Raw genomic sequence first — 18,374 nt, 5'->3', positions numbered from 1 at the left:
GACAAACACGAACACTTTCTCCCTGCGTTCTGTCCTTGACAAGGGCATGCTCAATGGAGCTAATTTCCTGGACTGATACAGGAATTTGAGAATTGTTCTCACACAAGAAAGAAAACTATATGTCCTAGAGTGGCCCATTCCCGAGGCACCTCCTGACAACATGAGTTGATGTCTGCTTATGATATAGTTGAACATCTTCATCAACTATATCAAGGACAAGTGAGGCACGAGAGATTCGAGATCTCCAAGGCACTGTTTCAGTGCAAGATGCAAGATGGGACTCCCGTAGGTCCATATGTGCTCAAGATGATTGGGTACATAGAAAACCTACAGAGGTTGGGATTCCCACTTGGCCAAGAGCTGGCCATAGACTTGATCTTGCAATCCTTACTAGAGAGCTACAGTCAATTTGTCATGAATTACAACATGAACGAAATTGACAAGCCACTGCCTGAGCTGCTAAGCATGTTAAGAACTGCTGAGCTCAACCTTAAGAAGGTAAAGCCCAACTCCATTTTGATGGTGCAAAAGCATAAAGGCAAGGGCAAGCCTAAAGGAAAGGGAAAGTCCCAAGCCAAGGGCAAAGGCAAGGTAATGAAACCTAAAGAAGGAGTTGCCAAGGATACTACCTGCTTCCACTGCGGTCAGACCAGGCACTGGAAGAGGAACTGCAAAATATATCTGGAAGATCTTAAGAAGAAGAGAAGTGAGACTTCTACTTCAGGTATATATGTCATAGAAGTCAATCTATCTATTTCTGCATCGTGGTTATTGGATACCGGATGTGCTTCTCACATTTGTACTAATGTGCAGGCGCTGAGAAATAGCAGGGTATTGACGAAGGGCGAGGTGGACCTACGAGTTGGCAATGGAGCATGGGTTGCTGCTGTTGCTGTAGGAACTTACTATCTATCTCTGCCCTTTGGGCTTGTACTAGAATTAGATGAATGTTGTTATGTGTCTGCTCTTACTAAGAACATCATTTCAGTCTCTTGTTTGGACAAGAAAGGCTTTTCTTTTGTAATAAAGAACAAATGTTGTTCTGTTTATTTAAAAGATATGTTCTAATATAGTGAACCTCTGATAAATGGACTCTATATTCTAGACTTAGAGAACCCCATCTATAACATAAATACCAAAAGGTTCAAGTCAAATGATATGAACCAAACCTATCTCTGGCATTATCGCTTAGGTCATATAAATGAGAATCGTTTATCCCAGCTCCATAAAGATGGTTTGCTGGACTCATTTGATTTTGAATCATATGAGACATGCGAGTCATGCCTACTAGGCAAGATGACCAAGACTCCCTTTAGTGAATATAGCAAAAGAGCGACTGACCTGTTAGGACTTATACATAGTGATGTATGTGGCTCTTTCAATGTCGCTGCCAGAGGTGGTTATAGGTACTTTATTACATTTACTGATGACTTCAGTAGATATGGTTATGTGTATCTGATGACACATAAGTCACAATCCTTTGAAAAGTTCAAAGAATTCAAGAATGAAGTACAAAACCAGCTAGGCAAGAGTATTAAGATACTTCGATCAGATCGAGGTGGTGAATACCTTAGCCATGAGTTTCGTGACTATCTAGCTGAGTGTGGGATCCTATCCCAACTCACTCCTCCTGGAACACCACAGTGGAGTGGTGCATCCAAAAGGAGGAATCGTACCCTATTAGATATGGTACGATCTATGATGAGTCACACAGATCTTCCTATGTCTTTTTGGGGATATGCTCTAGACACAGCAACTTTCACACTTAACCGTGTTCCATCCAAGGCGGTGATAAAGACGCCATATAAGATATGGACTGGGAGAGATTTGTTAGTTAGAGTCCTAGAGCCAATCATTTGATGATTGTATTATTGACTTGTTATATCATATTCTTATATAAATAAATGCATTTGTTTTTGGTTATTATACTTACTTATATTAGAGTCAAATAAACTAAGTATAATAGCGTCATTGAGTAGAAGGTTCTCACCTATATCAATCGGTTAGTAGAACCGATAGTGAAATGATATAGGGAACACTACTCTTAATCATTCCTAGTCGAGTATTAACATTCAGGGACAATGTTAATGCAATAAGACTAGCATGTAAGTCAACTCGATGACTTGATCTCACAAGTCATGGATATAGAGATATCAAGTTGGCACATGGGTATGCATTGGAGAATATATACTGAATGACCCGCCATGAGAAAGTATCATGGATGATTATATGAGTGTCATATACTTTCTCATGTGGCTATTAGTATGACTACTAGTCCTTAGACCTGAAGTCACCATGGTTCCCTACATAAGGAGTTATGTACTTTGGTTTCGTCAAACGTCACCCGTAACTGGGTGGACTATAAAGGCGATTACTGGGTATGTAACGAATTATGCATAGGGATATCAGTGATGTAGATGGGATCTATCCCTCCTATATGACGGGAGTGACATCGATATTCTTGATAGAGTGAGACCACGAAGTGCATGGCCATGCCTAAATGAGTCAATATGAGATATTGAGCTCATTTGATTTAGTTAGTCTACTTGGAGTTCAAGATTTAGATTGATCAGAGGATGACACGGTCTATGCCTCACATTGATCAATCTAGATGTCTAGGATAAAAGGACACTTGTCATATATTGTGAGGAGTCACAATTAGTAGTCACAAGGTGATGTTGGATCTCGACATTCTTGTAACTTGGGTAGTAATGATGTGTTGCTAGATACCGCTCATTACTTATGCTCCTAAATGGGTTTAGGGGCATTACCAACGTTATAAAACCTATAGGGTCACACACTAAGGACAATTAGATGGAGATTAGGTTCATATGATGAACAAAGAGGATTAGATTCATTTGATGAATCAAAATGGATTAAGAGTAATCCTAATTGGGTTAATTGAGTTGGACTCAAGTTGATTCATGTGTTCAATGAATCTAATTTAGATTATGACTCATTGAATTAATTTAATTAAATGAATTAGATTCATTATATTAAATTGACTTGAATTAAATGGTTGGATTAGATCAACCATGAGAGAGATTAAGTCAAGTTTAACTTGACTTGAGAGGAAGATGAAGAGTCAAGGTTGACTTGACTTTATGTCACCTCATTGGTGAGTTGGCATTGAGTGGGTCAATGATGATGCTCCACATCATCATGGTTACTTAAGTAGGATGCCACCTCATGGGAGTTACCAAGAGTTGTGACTCTTGGCATTCCATGGAGGTTACACATCCTCTTAATGTGGCCGGCCACACAAAATGAAGTGATTTCATTTTTCTCATTCAAGTGAATTCATTCCTTCATCTTCTTCCTTGCTCTAATTCTTCTCTCCCTCTCCTCCTTTCTTGGTCGAACACTCTAGGTGCTAGCACACTTTTGTTTGGCTTCTCCACCTATTGTGTTCGTGTGGATACGCATAGAGAGTTGTCTACCTTGACAACTTGAGATCCGGCACCTTGGACGAGCGAGATTTGCGAAAGGCACGCATCAAGGGTAAAAATCTCTTAACATATAGTTCTAGTGTAGATCTATAGGTAGGTAAACTCATACTCATAATTTTGTTTTCGAAAGTTTTTACTTCGCACGGATCCGTGGCTGGGGGTTTCGGGGTTTCCGCGACGCGAAAAGCGATTTTCGCGGCCCGAAAACCCCAACAGTGGTATCAGAGCCACGTGCGAAGACTTGTACGAGTTTATTTTTGATTTTTATGAAAAATATAGCTTCTGTGATTTTCTGTAAATTTAAGTTTTTATGGATTTTTATGAGTAATTTTCTCGTAGAAGCGAAGCACAAGTGTTTCGACACTTGTAGGCTTCGACTACCGAGAAGATTTTTTCGAAACGGCAAGGTTTCGCCCCAAAATTTTTTTGGACAGTGGGCTAAGGCATTGTAGGATCGCTAAGGAACCCTTGCGATGGTTAGATCGCGGGTAGGGGCACTGCCCCTGGCCCCGCAAGGGGATTCGTTCCGTGATTGCGCCCGAAAACCGCTAAATGAGACCGCTGGGAATTTTTACTCATAAAAATTATAAAAATTGGTATTAAAATTACAGAAAATTATAGAAAATACATAATTTTGAATTATGTATAATTTGTGATAGTCATGGCCCAAAAGACCCAATTGGATTGGAATAATTGTGTCGTAATTCATAATACGGCCTGCGTGCCGTGATGTGATGTGCGTGTTGTATTTTTATTCGCGACCTGCGCGTCGTGCCTTTCTCTATTTTATATTCTTGTAGTAAATTAGTTTAGACTGGAATGTAACTCGAGTTTCAAAATTGTAATGTACAAAATTGGAGCGGTGGAAGGTCCACTCGAGACGGAATTACGAGGAGGGCGCGAGCAACACAAGGTAGTCAAAGGGAGGAGCTTGAGAAGCTGTTGACCCTAGGTTGACCAATCCGATCTTCTCATTGGCTTGAGAAGATCGTAGTAGGGCCATGACTAATCATGAATTAATTTAATTAATTGCTTGTGTATATGTGATGCATGATTAAGTAGTTAATTAGTGCCTGACGATTAGATTAGATCTAAGTCATGCACATGATGCACCCTTCGATTAGATTAGATCTATCGAGTATATGATACGCATCATCGTTTAGATTAGATCTAAATTCACATCAACTCTAATGCCTACCGTGACGTGATACCTATCACTACCTCGATCACATGTGTTGTTGAATCTGCCAAAGCATAGCAACACATATTATCTTGGTAGGGTACGGAGGGACAATCTTGGTCCCGCTTATCAACGCATGGGCGAATACAAACTCAATTTGATTGAGTATTCCTAGTTAACTCGGTTGGATCGAGTACAACTATAGGCATTCTTCCAATGGTTGGAAAGATAGGACATAAATCACATTTATATTAATTCTTGGACGTATTAGCCAAAGCTAACTCAAGTTTTAATATAACTGTGGATAATGATCCTATAAACAATAGTTGCATAGAGATGTAATTGGTAAATCATTACCTACCGATCATACTAAGTCTTGGGTGATTTAGCCAAAGCTAACTCAAGGGTTAGTATGATGTGGATCTTGTCCCACATGAATTATAGAATTCAGTGGGAGCATCATTTAGTTAAAGGCCTAATTAAATGATTTAAAAGAATATGATATTTATTTTCTACATTTTTCTGTTGTAGATAACCATGACGTCGAATACGAACTCCTTCTCCCTGCGTTCAGTCCTTGAGAAGGACAAGCTCAACGGAGCAAATTTCCTGGACTGGTACAGGAACTTGAGAATAGTTCTCACCCAGGAACGTAAACTGTACGTTCTGGAGCAGCCCATTCCGGAGGCTCCTCCTACCAATGCCACGCGAGCAGATAAAGATGCTTATAAGAAGCATCAAGATGACGCATTAGATGTGTCTTGTCTAATGCTCGCGACCATGAACTCTGAGCTTCAGAAGCAACACGAGTTAATGGGTGCTTACGATATGGTTGAACATCTTCGTCAACTGTATCAAGGACAAGCGCAGCATGAGAGATTTGAGATCTCAAGGGCACTATTTCAGTGCAAGATGTCAGATGGGGTTCCCGTAGGCCCATATGTACTCAAAATGATTGGGTGCATAGAAAACCTACAGAGATTGGGATTCCCGCTTGGCCAAGAGCTGGCCACTGACCTGATCTTGCAATCCTTGCCGGATAGCTATAGTTAGTTCGTTCTAAACTACAATATGAATGAAATTGACAAGCCACTGCCCGAGCTCCTTAGCATGTTAAGAACTGCTGAGCTGAACCTTAAGAAGACAAAGCCCCACTCTGTTCTGATGGTTCAGAAACACAAGGGAAAGGGCAAGCCCAAAGGCAAAGGAAAGTCCCAAGCCAAGGGCAAAGACAAGGCACTGAAGCCTAAAGGAGGGGTCACCAAGGATGCTACCTGCTTCCACTGCAGTCAGACCGGGCACTGGAAGAGGAACTGCAATGTGTACCTGGAAGATCTTAAGAAGAAGCGAAGTGAGACTTCCACTTCAGGTATATATGTTATAGAAGTCAATCTATCTATTTCTTTATCATGGGTATTAGATACCGGATGTGCATCTCACATTTGTACTAATGTGTAGGCGCTGAGAAATAGTAGGGCATTGGTGAAGGGCGAGGTGGACCTACACGTAGGCAATGGAGCACGGGTTGTTGCTGTTGCTGTAGGGACTTATTTTCTATCTCTGCCCTCTGAGCTTGTATTAGAGTTGGATGATTGTTGTTATGTGCCTGCATTAACTAAGAACATAATTTCAGTTTCTTGTTTGGACAAGAAAGGTTTCTCTTTTATTATAAAGGACAAATGTTGTTCTGTTTATTTAAAAGATATGTTCTATTGTAGTGCACCTCTGATGAATGGACTCTACATTCTAGATCTTGAAAGCCCTATCTATAACATAAATACCAAGAGGTTCGAGTCAAATGACCTGAACCAAACCTATCTCTGACACTGTCGCTTAGGTCATATAAATGACAAGCGCTTATCCCAGCTCCATAAGGATGGTTTGCTGGACTCATTTGATTTTGAATCTTATGAGACGTGCGAGTCATGCCTACTAGGCAAGATGACCAAAACTCCTTTTAGTGGGCACAGCGAAAGAGCGACTGATTTGTTAGGACTCATACATAGTGATGTATGTGGCCCTTTCAATGTCGCTGCTAGAGGCGGTTATAGGTACTTCATCACATTTACTGATGACTTCAGTAGATATGGTTATGTGTACTTGATGACACATAAGTCAGAATCCTTTGAAAAGTTCAAAGAATTCAAGAATGAAGTACAGAACCATCTTGGCAAGAGTACTAAGATACTTCGATCAGATCGAGGTGGAGAATACCTTAGCCATGAGTTTCGTGACTACCTAGCTGAGTGTGGGATTCTATCCCAACTCACTCCTCTTGGAACACCACAGTGGAATGGTGTATCCGAAAGGATGAATCGTACCCTATTAGATATGGTACGATCTATGATGAGTCACACAGATCTTCCGACATACCTTTGGGGCTATGCTCTAGACACGGCAGCTTTTATACTCAACCGAGTTCCATCCAAGGCCGTGATAAAGACACCATATAGGATATGGACTGGGAGAGATACACAGGTGTCTTTCATGAGGATTTGGGGTTGTGAGGCTTACATTCGACGTCAAGTCTCAGACAAGTTAGGACCCAAATCTGACAAGTGCTACTTTATTGGATATCCCAAGGAAACTAAGGGATATTACTTCTACATTCCCAGTCAGCACAAGGTAGTTGTGGCAAAGACTGGGGTCTTTCTAGAAAGGGATTTTATTTCTAGAAAGACTAGTGGGAGTACGTTCGATCTTGAAGAAGTTCAAGATGCGGACCATAGCACTGAAGCCTCAATGAAAGTTGAACTGGAACCACAAAGTGTTGTGGATGATGTTATTCCACAAAGAGTTTATGAACAACAACCAGTTCAAGTAGACATACCTCTTCGCGGGTCTAATAGCGTACGTCGTCAGCCTGAGAGATACTCATTTCTCTTGTCTGACTATGATGACGTTGTGCTCATAGATGATGAGCCTACCACCTATCAGGAAGTTGTGATGAGAGCAGATTCCGAGAAGTGGCTAGAGGCCATGAGATCCGAAATGGAATCCATGTACACCAACCAAGTATGGACTTTGGTTGATCCACCTGAAGGGGTAAAACTCATAGGGTGTAAGTGGGTCTTTAAGAGAAAGACTGACATGGGACTTATCTATAAGGGTCGCTTGGTAGCTAAAGGTTTCAAGCAGATTCATGGTATTGACTATGATGAAACCTTTTCTCCAGTAGCGATGTTTAAGTCCATTCGGATCATGCTTGCTATTGCAGTTTACCATGACTATGAGATATGGCAGATGGATGTCAAAACTGTATTTCTGAATGGAAATCTACTCGATGATGTGTATATGACACAACCTGAGGGTTTTGTAGATCCACAGCATACTAGCAGAGTATGCAAGCTGCATAGGTCCATTTATGGACTAAAGCAAGTTTCTCGGAGCTGGAATCTTCGATTCGATGATGCAATCAAACAGTTTGGTTTCATCAAGAACGAAGATGAGTCTTGTGTCTACAAGAAGGTTGTAGGGGATATAGTTGTCTTCCTCATATTGTATGTGGATGATATACTACTCATTGGGAAGGACATCCCTTTGCTTCAGTCTATCAAGACCTGGCTAGGGAGTTGCTTCTCAATGAAGGACTTAGGTGAGGTATCCCGCATTCTAGGGATACAGATCTATAGAGATAGATCTAAGAGATTGCTTGGCCTAAGTCAGAGTACATACATTGACAAGGTACTCCTTCGGTTTGCCATGCAGAACTCCAAGAAGGGATTTCTGCCGATGTCACATGGCGTGAGTCTTTCGAAGACTCAAGGTCCCTCTTCTAGAGAGGAGAGAGACCGCATGGATCAGATCCCTTATGCCTCAGCCATAGGATCTATCATGTACGCTATGCTATGTACTCGACCTGATGTCTCATATGCTTTGAGCATGACGAGCAAATACCAGTCAGATCCAAGTGAAAGTCACTGGATAGCGGTCAAGAATATTCTTAAGTACTTAAGAAGGACTAAAGAATATTTCTTGATATATGGAGGTAATGATGAGCTAGCTATAAAGGGTTACAGTGATGTCAGCTTCCAGACCGATCAGGATGATTATCGAACGCAGTCAGGGTTCATATTTTGCATAAATGGTGGTGCTGTGAGCTAGAAGAGTTTGAAGCAGGACACAGTAGCTGATTCTACGATAGAGGTCGAGTACATTGCTGCATCAGAGGCAGCAAAGGAGGCAGTTTGGATCCGCAAGTTCATCACTGAACTTAGGGTGGTTCCTAGTATCGCTGACCCTATTGAGCTCTTTTGTGACAACAATGGAGCTATAGCACAGGTGAAGGAACCTTGCTCACACCAGCGGACCAAACACATACTATGGCGCTTCCATCTCATTCGAGAGATTATCGAGAGAGGAGATGTGAAGATATGCAGAGTACCTACAGAGGCTAACATCGCAGATCCCTTGACCAAGGCTTTGGCACAAAGGAAGCATGATGGTCACACTAGGTCATTGGGGCTTAGAGCCTACACTGATTGGCACTAGTGCTAGTGGGAGATTGTTAGTTAGAGCCCTAGAGCCAATCATTTGATGATTGTATTATGGACTTGTTGTATCATATTCTTATATAAATAAAGGCATTTGTTTTTGGTTATTATACTTACTTGTATTAGTGCCAAATAAACTAAGTATAATAGCGTCATTAAGTAGAAGGTTCTCACCTATATCAATCGGTTAGTTGAACCGATAATGAGATGATATAGGGAACACTACTCTTAATCATTCCTAGTCGAGTATTAACATTTAGGGACAATGTTAATGCAATAAGACTAGCATGTAGGTCAACTCGATGACTTGATCTCACAAGTCATGGATATAGAGATATCAAGTTGACACATGGGTATGCATTAGAGAATGTATACTGAATGACCCGCCATGAGAAAGTATCATGCATCGTTATATGAGTGTCATATACTTTCTCATGTGGCTATTAGTATGACTACTAGTCCTTAGACCTGAAGTCACCATGGTTCCCTACATAAGGAGTTATATACTTTGGTTTCGTCAAACGTCACCCGTAACTGGGTGGACTATAAAGGCAATTACTGGGTATGTAACGAATTATACAAAGGGATGTGAGTGATGTAGATGGGATCTATCCCTCCTATATGATGGGAGTGACATCGATATTCTTGATAGAGTGAGACCACGAAGTGCATGGCCATGCCCAAATGAGTCAATATGAGATATTGAGCTCATTTGATTTAGTGAGTCTACTTGGAGTTCAAGATTTAGATTGATCAGAGAATGACACGGTCTATGCCTCACATTGATCAATCTAGATGTCTAGGATAGAAGGACACCTGTCATATATTGTGAGGAGTCACAATTAGTAGTCACAAGGTGATGTTGGATCTCGACATTCTTGTAACTTGGGTAGTAATGATGTGTTGCTAGATAACGCTCATTACTTATGCTCCTAAATGGGTTTAGGGGCATTGCCAATGTTACAAGAACTTATAGGGTCACACACTAAGGACAATTAGATGGAGATTAGATTCATATGATGAACCAAAAGGATTAGATTCATTTGATGAATCAAAATGGATTAAGAGTAATTATAATTGGGCTAATTGAGTTGGACTCAAGTTGATTCATGTGTTCAATGAGTCTAATTTAGATTATGACTCATTGAATTAATTTAATTAAATGAATTAGATTCATTATATTAAATTGACTTGAATTAAATGGTTGGATTAGATCAACCATGAGAGAGATTAAGTCAAGTTTGACTTGACTTGAGAGGAAGATGAAGAGTCAAATTTGACTTGACTTTATGCCACCTCATTGGTGAGTTGGCATTGAGTGGGCCAATGATGATGCTCCACATCATCATGGCTACTTAAGTAGGATGCCACCTCATGGGAGTTACCAAGAGTTATGACTCTTGGCATTCCATGGAGGTTACACATCCTCTTAATGTGGCCGGCCACACAAAATGAAGTGATTTCATTTTTCTCATTCATGTGAATTCATTCCTTCATCTTCTTCCTTGCTCCAATTCTTCTCTCCCTCTCCTCCTTTCTTGGTGGAACACTCTAGGTGCTAGCACACCTTTGTTTGGCTTCTCCACCTATTGTGTTCGTGTGGATACGCATAGAGAGTTGTCTACCTTGACAACTTGAGATCCGGCACCTTGGACGAGCGGGATTCGCGAAAGGCACGCATCAAGGGTAAAAATCTCTTAACATATAGTTCTAGTGTAGATCTATAGGTAGGTAAACTCGTACTCGTAATTTTGTTTTCGAAATTTTTTACTTCACACGGATCCGTGGCTGGGGGTTTCGGGGTTTTCACGACGCGAAAAGTGGTTTTCGCGGCCCGAAAAACCCAACAAGATTCCTAGATGTCTTTTATGAGGATTTGGGGTTATGAGGCTTACGTTCGACGTCAAGTCTCGGATAAATTGGGACCCAAATCCGATAAGTGTTATTTTATTGGATATCCCAAGGAAACGAAGGGATATTACTTCTACATTCTCAGTCAACACAAAGTGTTTATGGCAAAGACTAGGTTATTTCTAGAAAGGGACTTTGTTTCTAGAAAAACTAGTGGAAGTACGTTCAATCTTGAAGAAGTTCAAGATATGGACCATAGCATTGAAGCCTTGATGGAAGTTGAACTGGAACCACAAAGTGTTGTGGATGATGAGATTGTTCCACAAGGAGTTGAGGAACAACAACCAATTCAAGTAGACCTACCTCTTCACAGGTCTGATAGGGTACGTCGTCAGCCTGAGAGATACTCATTTCTCTTGTCTGACCATGATGACGTTGTTCTCGTTGAGAATGAGCCTACCTCCTATCAGGAAGCTATAATGAGACCAGATTCTGAGTCATGGATGGAGGCCATGAGATCCGAGATGGAATCCATGTACACCAACCAAGTATGGACTTTGGTTGATCCACCTGAAGGCGTCAAACCCATTGGGTGTAAGTGGGTCTTTAAGAGAAAGACTGACATGGAAGGACTTATTACCTATAAGGGTTGCTAGGTAGCTAAAGGTTTCAAGCAAATTCATGGTATTGACTATGATGAAACCTTTTCTCCAGTAGCGATGTTTAAGTCCATTCGGATCATGCTTGCTATTGCAGCATACCACGATTATGAGATCTGGCAGATGGATATCAAAACCGCGTTTCTGAATGGAAACTTGCTCGAGGATGTGTACATGACATAACCTGAGGGTTTTGTAGATCCACTGCATACTGGCAGAGTATGCAAGCTACATAAGTCCATTTATGGACTAAAGCAAGCTTCTCGAAGCTGGAATCTTCGATTCGATGATGCGATCAAACAGTTTGGTTTCATCAAGAATGAAGATGAACTCTGTGTCTACAAGAAGGTTGTTCGGAACACAATTGTCTTCCTTGTATTGTATGTGGATGACATACTACTCATTGGAAATAACATCCCTTTATTGCAGTCTGTAAAGACTTGGCTAGAGAATTGTTTCTCAATGAAGGACTTAGGTGAAGCAACCTGTATTTTAGGCATAAAGATCTATAGAGATAGATCTAAGAGATTGCTTAGCCTAAGTCAAAGTACATATATTGACATGGTATTACTACGGTTTGCCATGCAGAATTCCAAGAAAGGATTTCTGCCGATGTCACATGGTGTGAGTCTTTCGAAGACTCAAAGTCCCTCTTCTAGAGAAGAGAGAGACTGCATGGATAAGATCCCTTATACCTCAGCCATAGGATCTATCATGTTCGCCATGCTATGTACTCGTCCTGATGTTTCGTATGCTTTGAGCATGACGAGCAGATACCAGTCAGATCTAGGTGAACGTCACTGGATAGCGGTCAAGAATATTCTTAAGTACCTGAGAAGGACTAAAGACTATTTCTTGATATTTGGAAGCGATGATAAGCTAGCTGTAAAGGGTTACAGTGATGCCAGCTTCCAAACTGACCAGGATGATTATAGATCGCAGTATGGGTTTGTGTTTTGCTTAAATGATGGTGCTGTGAGCTGGAAGAGTTCGAAGTAGGACACAATTGCTAATTCTAAAACAGAGGCCGAGTATATTGCTGCATCAGAAGTAGCAAAGGAGGCAGTTTGGATCTGTAAGTTTATTACTGAGCTTGGGGTGGTTCCTAGCATAGCAGATCCTATAGAGCTCTATTGTGACAACAATGGAGCAATTGCACAGGCTAAGGAACATCGCTCACACCAACGGACCAAACACATACTACGGCGCTTCCATCTCATTCGAGAGATCATCAATAGAGGAGATGTGAAGATTTACAGAGTACCCACATAGGCTAACGTCGCTGATCCCTTAACCAAGGTTTTGGCACGGAGAAAGCATGATGGTCACACTAGGTCATTGGGCCTTAGAGCCTACACTAATTGACACTAGTGCTAGTGGGAGATTGTTAGTTAGAGCCCTAGAGCCAATCATATGATGATTTTTGTATGGACTCGATGTATCATATTCCTATATATTTATAAAGGCATTTCTTTATGGTTATTATACTTACTTGTATTGGTGCCAAATAACTAAGTATAATAGCGTCCTTGAGTAGAATGTTCTTATCTATATCAATCGATTGGTTGAATTGATAGTAAGATGATATAAAGAACACTACTCTTAATCATTCCTAGTCAGGTATTAACATTCAGGGACAATGTTAATGCGTTGAGACTAGCATGTAGGTCAACTCGATAACTTGATCTCACAAGTCATGGATATAGATATATCAAGTTGACACAGGGGTATGCATTAGAGAATGTATACTGAATGACCCGCCATGAGAAAGTATCATGGATTGTTATATGAGTGTCATATACTTTTTCATGTGACTATTAGTATGACTATCAGTCCTTGGACCTGAAGTCATCATGGTTCTCCACATAAGGAGTTGCATACTTTGGCTTCGTCAAACGTCACCTGTAATTAGGTGGACTATAAAGGCGATTACTGGATATATAACAAATTATGCGGAGGGATGTGAGTGATGTAGATGGAATCTATCCCTCCTATATGATGGGAGAGACATCATGATTCTTGATAGAGTGAGACCACTAAGTGCATGGTCATGCCCAAATGAGTCAATATGAGATATTGAACTCATTTGATTAGAGTGGGTCTACTTGGAGTTCAAGATATAGATTGATTAGAAGATGACACGGTCTATGCCTCATTTGATCAATCTAGATATCAAGGATAGAAGGACATTGTCACATATTGTGAGAGTCACAATTAGTAGTCATAAAGGTGATGTTGGATCTCCACATTCTTGTAACTTGGGTAGTAATGATGTGTTGCTAGATACCGCTCATTACTTATGCTTCTAAATGAGTTTAGGAGCATTGCCAACGTTACAAGAACCTATAGGGTCACACACAAAGGGTAATTAGATGGAGAATAGGTTCATATGATGAACCAAGAGAATTAGGTTCATATGATAAACCAAATTGGATTAAGAGTAATCCAAATTAGACTAATTGAGTTGGACTCAATTTGATTCATGTGTTGAATGAGTCTAATTTGGATTATAACTCATTGAATCAATTAATTCAATGAATAGAGATTCATTAAATCAAATTGACTTGAATAAATGGTTAGATTTGATCAACCATGGGAGATAAATGAGTCAAGTTTGACTTGACCAAATGTCACTTCATTGTGACATGGCATGGGGTTCGGCCAATGATGATGTTCCACATCATCATGGCTACATCATTGAGTGCCACCTCATGAGGTAGACCAAGAGTCATGACTCTTGGTATTACATGGAGGTTTAAAAGCCTCTAAAAATGGACGACCACTTATTGTGTGCATTAAGCATTTTGTGTGCTAATTGAAGTCTTCTTCTTCCTCCTCTCATTCTCTTGTTCTCTCCCTCTCCTCCATTGTCGAGCCACCCAAGAGTGCTAGCACACACTAAGTGGTTCTTCTCCACCTTTTGTCCATGTAGATACTTTTAGAGGGGTGTACACTTGACACCCTACGAGATCCGGCAACTTTTGGACAAGCGGGATAAGCGAAGGGCTTCGCTACAAAGGTATACTCTCTTTTCATGTAGATCTAAGGTAGATCTAGTGTAGAAACATGTACATGATTTATTTTTAAATATATCTTCACACGGATCCGTGGCTAGATTTGGGGTTTCCGCAACGCAAAAAGCGATTTTTGCGGCTCGAATTGCTAACAAATCAGCCTTTTCAATCGATTGGGGTTGGGTCTCAATCAATTGACACCATTTTAATCGATCCACTAATCGATTCCACGAGCTTCTGTGTTATGGAAATTGCCTCTGAATCGATCCACTAATAGATCCAAACAAAGTTGAATCGATCGGATGATCGGTTCAACAAGCTTCTGCTCGCGACAATACCCGTCTCAATCGATCGCCCGATCAATTGAGACCCTCCAATTGATCGGCTATTCGATTGGAGGTCTTATTTCCTAAAATTCAATTTCAACGAAATTCAGAAATGCCATAAAAATTCTTAAAAATTTTAAAAATCATGAAAACTCTTGTAGACACTATTTAGGGTATATACTATCATGGAAAAATAGTTTTCTAAGAAAATACTTCCTATTTTCAAATATTGATACAAAATTAGAAACTTGTAAAAACTTCAATGTTTCTTCCAAGTTTGTGTCTAACTTTTCAATGATGATTACTTATATGGGTTAGGTTTCATGGACACCCGGTAAGGAGGGGAAAGGAGATAACCAAGCGGATAAGATAGATCAATATTGGCCGGGATATACCCCAAAGGAGGTAGACCAATATCGATCGGGATATACCTCAAAGGAGGTAGGCCAATATCGGCCGGGATATACCTCAAAGGAGGTAGGACAATATCGATCGGCGTATACCTCAAAGGAGGTAGGCCAATATTGATCGGGATATACCTCAAAGGAGGTAGGCCAATATCGGCCGGGATATGCCTCAAAGGAGGTAGGTCAATATTGATTGGCGTATATCTTAAAGGAGGTAGGCCGATATTGATCGGGATATACCTCAAAGGAGGTAGGCCAATATCGACTGGGATATACCTCAAAGGAGGTAGGCCAATATCGATCGGCGTATACCTCAGAGGAGGTAGGTCAATATTGATCGGGATATACCTCAAAGGAGGTAGGCCAATATCAGTCGGGATATACCTCAAAGGAGGTAGGCCGATATCGATCGGCGTATACCTCAAAGGAGGTAGGCCAATATTGATCGGGATATACCTCAAAGGAGGTAAGCCGATATCGGTCGGGATATGCCTCAAAGGAGGTAGGCCAATATCGACCGGCGTACACCTCAAAGGAGGTAGGCCAATATTAATCGGGATATACCTCAAAGGAGGTAGGCCAATATCGGCCAGGATATACCTCAGGGGAGGTAGACAAGTATCGATCAGCATATACCTCAAAAGAGGTAGACCAATATCAAGCAGGACATGCCTTCAGGAAGGAAGGCCAATATCGGCCAGGATATACTTCCAAATAAGCAGGCCAGTATCGATCGAGATATACCTTCAGGGAGGAAGGCTAATATCGGCCGGGATGAATAGTACCTCGAAAAGATATACCAATATTGATCAAGATTACATACCTGATAAAATATAGCCCAGACTCAGCGGGGATAATAAACCTAAAAGGGGCACGGACAGGCATGGCGCAAGGAGCTTCATGAGAGGTAATAATAATCAACCAAACCTAGTTAAGTTCAGCTTCGACCGACACAAGAAACATTGTTATATTAAGCTATTTATGATATAGCAGAAACAGGAGAGGCAAATAGGAACGATAAAAACACTTTGAAAGGACTTGTGAAACAGGATAGAAGTAAATATTTCAAATAAAGTAGTCTATGAAGATATTTACAGTATGTGATTGTATAACAGGTGTTATGTATTTGGTGGGAGATGTGTTTTTAGACTATTTTACAGGTACTAGATGACAAAGAAGGTACATCTGGGGTACAAAAAAGATTCCTTAAAAGTCAATTACCACAAGTACGTAGCTTACGTCATCTCATAACAAACTCTAACAAACCAGGGTCCACTTCATGACTACGGAGGTTATATGAAGTGGTATAAAAAGGGGAATCCTCTCCGTTGGCAAGGTAAGTTCACTTCATTGCGCACACTCAAAACCCTAATTTCCAACTACTGTTCATCTTCTTCTGTTTTTTCCTTCTTCCACACCGAGAGAGATCACTGACTTGAGCGTCGGAGGGCCTAGCCAGGGATTCCCACCCCGGTCTTAGGTCACTGACGATAGCGTTGGTTGGTCTCTTGTGCGAAGGAAGCCTTGGAAGCTCTGGATCTGGGTTTTCTTCAATCGGACCTCTTTATCGCCATTGATACTTTGCATCGGAATGATGCTCCGGGGTTTCATCTTCTCGGATCTAGTTTGGGTTTCTCGGATCGACGTTCCATAGGTATTATTCTTCACCAGCAGTGGGTTTTTTCTACCAGCTCTCCGTTTTGTCAAGTTTCTCAGACAGGATCAAATTTGGCGCCGTCTGTGGGAACTTCACCTGAATCTGAGACTACAAGATGGAAGAGGCTGGAAAATTAAACCTACTCACCATTAGCCGGGAGGATCTGGATTTCCTCATTAATTCTCATGTACAAAAAGCTTTGCAACAACAACAGCAACAATTTCAAGCTCATACTAGAGCTACTCTGCCAGTAGCTCATAATCCAACAATCTCAACTACTGAACATCGAAAGGGAAAAGAACCGAAAGAGGAAGAACAGGCATATTTTCCTCCAGCCACAGTTTCTCCGACACGGCGTCCGTGAGCCTTTCTTCTCACTCCCATAGAGCAGGGGGGTCGAAGACCTGTGTTTCTGGAATCTTCTGGCGAAGCACCAGATAGAAAAAAAACATACGATTAAAATGATAACTAGTGATAGCTCACCAGAAAAAATCATCTCTCCCTTCTCTCAAAGTGTACTGGATGATCCGCTTCCTAAGCGGTATCAAAATCTTCAGATCGGTGAGTACACTAGGACTACAGATCCAGAGGATCATCTCTTGAAATTTGAGAATGCAGTATTATTACAACAATTCTCTGATGGGGTGAAATGTTGGATGTTTCTTACTACACTCGGAGGAGCCGCACAACGCTGGTTCAAGAGACTGTCGGAAAAATCCATCCGAAAATTTAAGGACTTTAAGAAAGTTTTTCTACATCACTTTTCTAGTAACAAAAGGTATCATAAGACTCCTTGGAATCTATTCTCAATTAAGCAAGCATCCAAAGAGTCCATCCGAGCCTACATCAAAAGATTTAATCAGGTAGCTATCGATGTACCCAATGCTACTACTGAAATCTTAGTAAGCGCTTTCTCTCAGGGTTTAAATGATAATGATTTCTTTAAAGATCTGGTGAGAAATCCTCCTACCAATTTTAATTCTTTAATTGAACGTGCCACTGAGTTTATTAATATGGAAGAAGCTCAAGCTGCCCGCAGGAAAGAGGGCCCTACTTCTTCTCCTACTCTGGTTAAGGAGAAAGCTCCTACTCCTGTTCCTCCACCTAGGGGACCTCGGACAGTTCATCCACCTCATCGTCATCCAGAATATCTCCCGCAAGCAGTACAGCATGTGGAGATATAGCCAAAGGCTCCCAGAAGATGGTGTACCTATCATAAAACTAGCAGTTATCATACTGAAGACTGTTTTGTTTTGAGAAATAAAAGAGCCAATAGGGAGTGATACCAAAGGCAAAACTATTATCGACAGCATCCCTCAAGTTAGAATATCGCTCGGT

The sequence above is a fragment of the Zingiber officinale genome, chromosome 7A (genome assembly GCF_018446385.1).
Source record: "Zingiber officinale cultivar Zhangliang chromosome 7A, Zo_v1.1, whole genome shotgun sequence".
In the NCBI taxonomy this organism is placed as follows: Eukaryota; Viridiplantae; Streptophyta; class Magnoliopsida; order Zingiberales; family Zingiberaceae; genus Zingiber; species Zingiber officinale.
The sequence above is the reverse complement of the archived record's forward strand: the minus strand, read 5'-3'. Positions refer to the sequence as shown.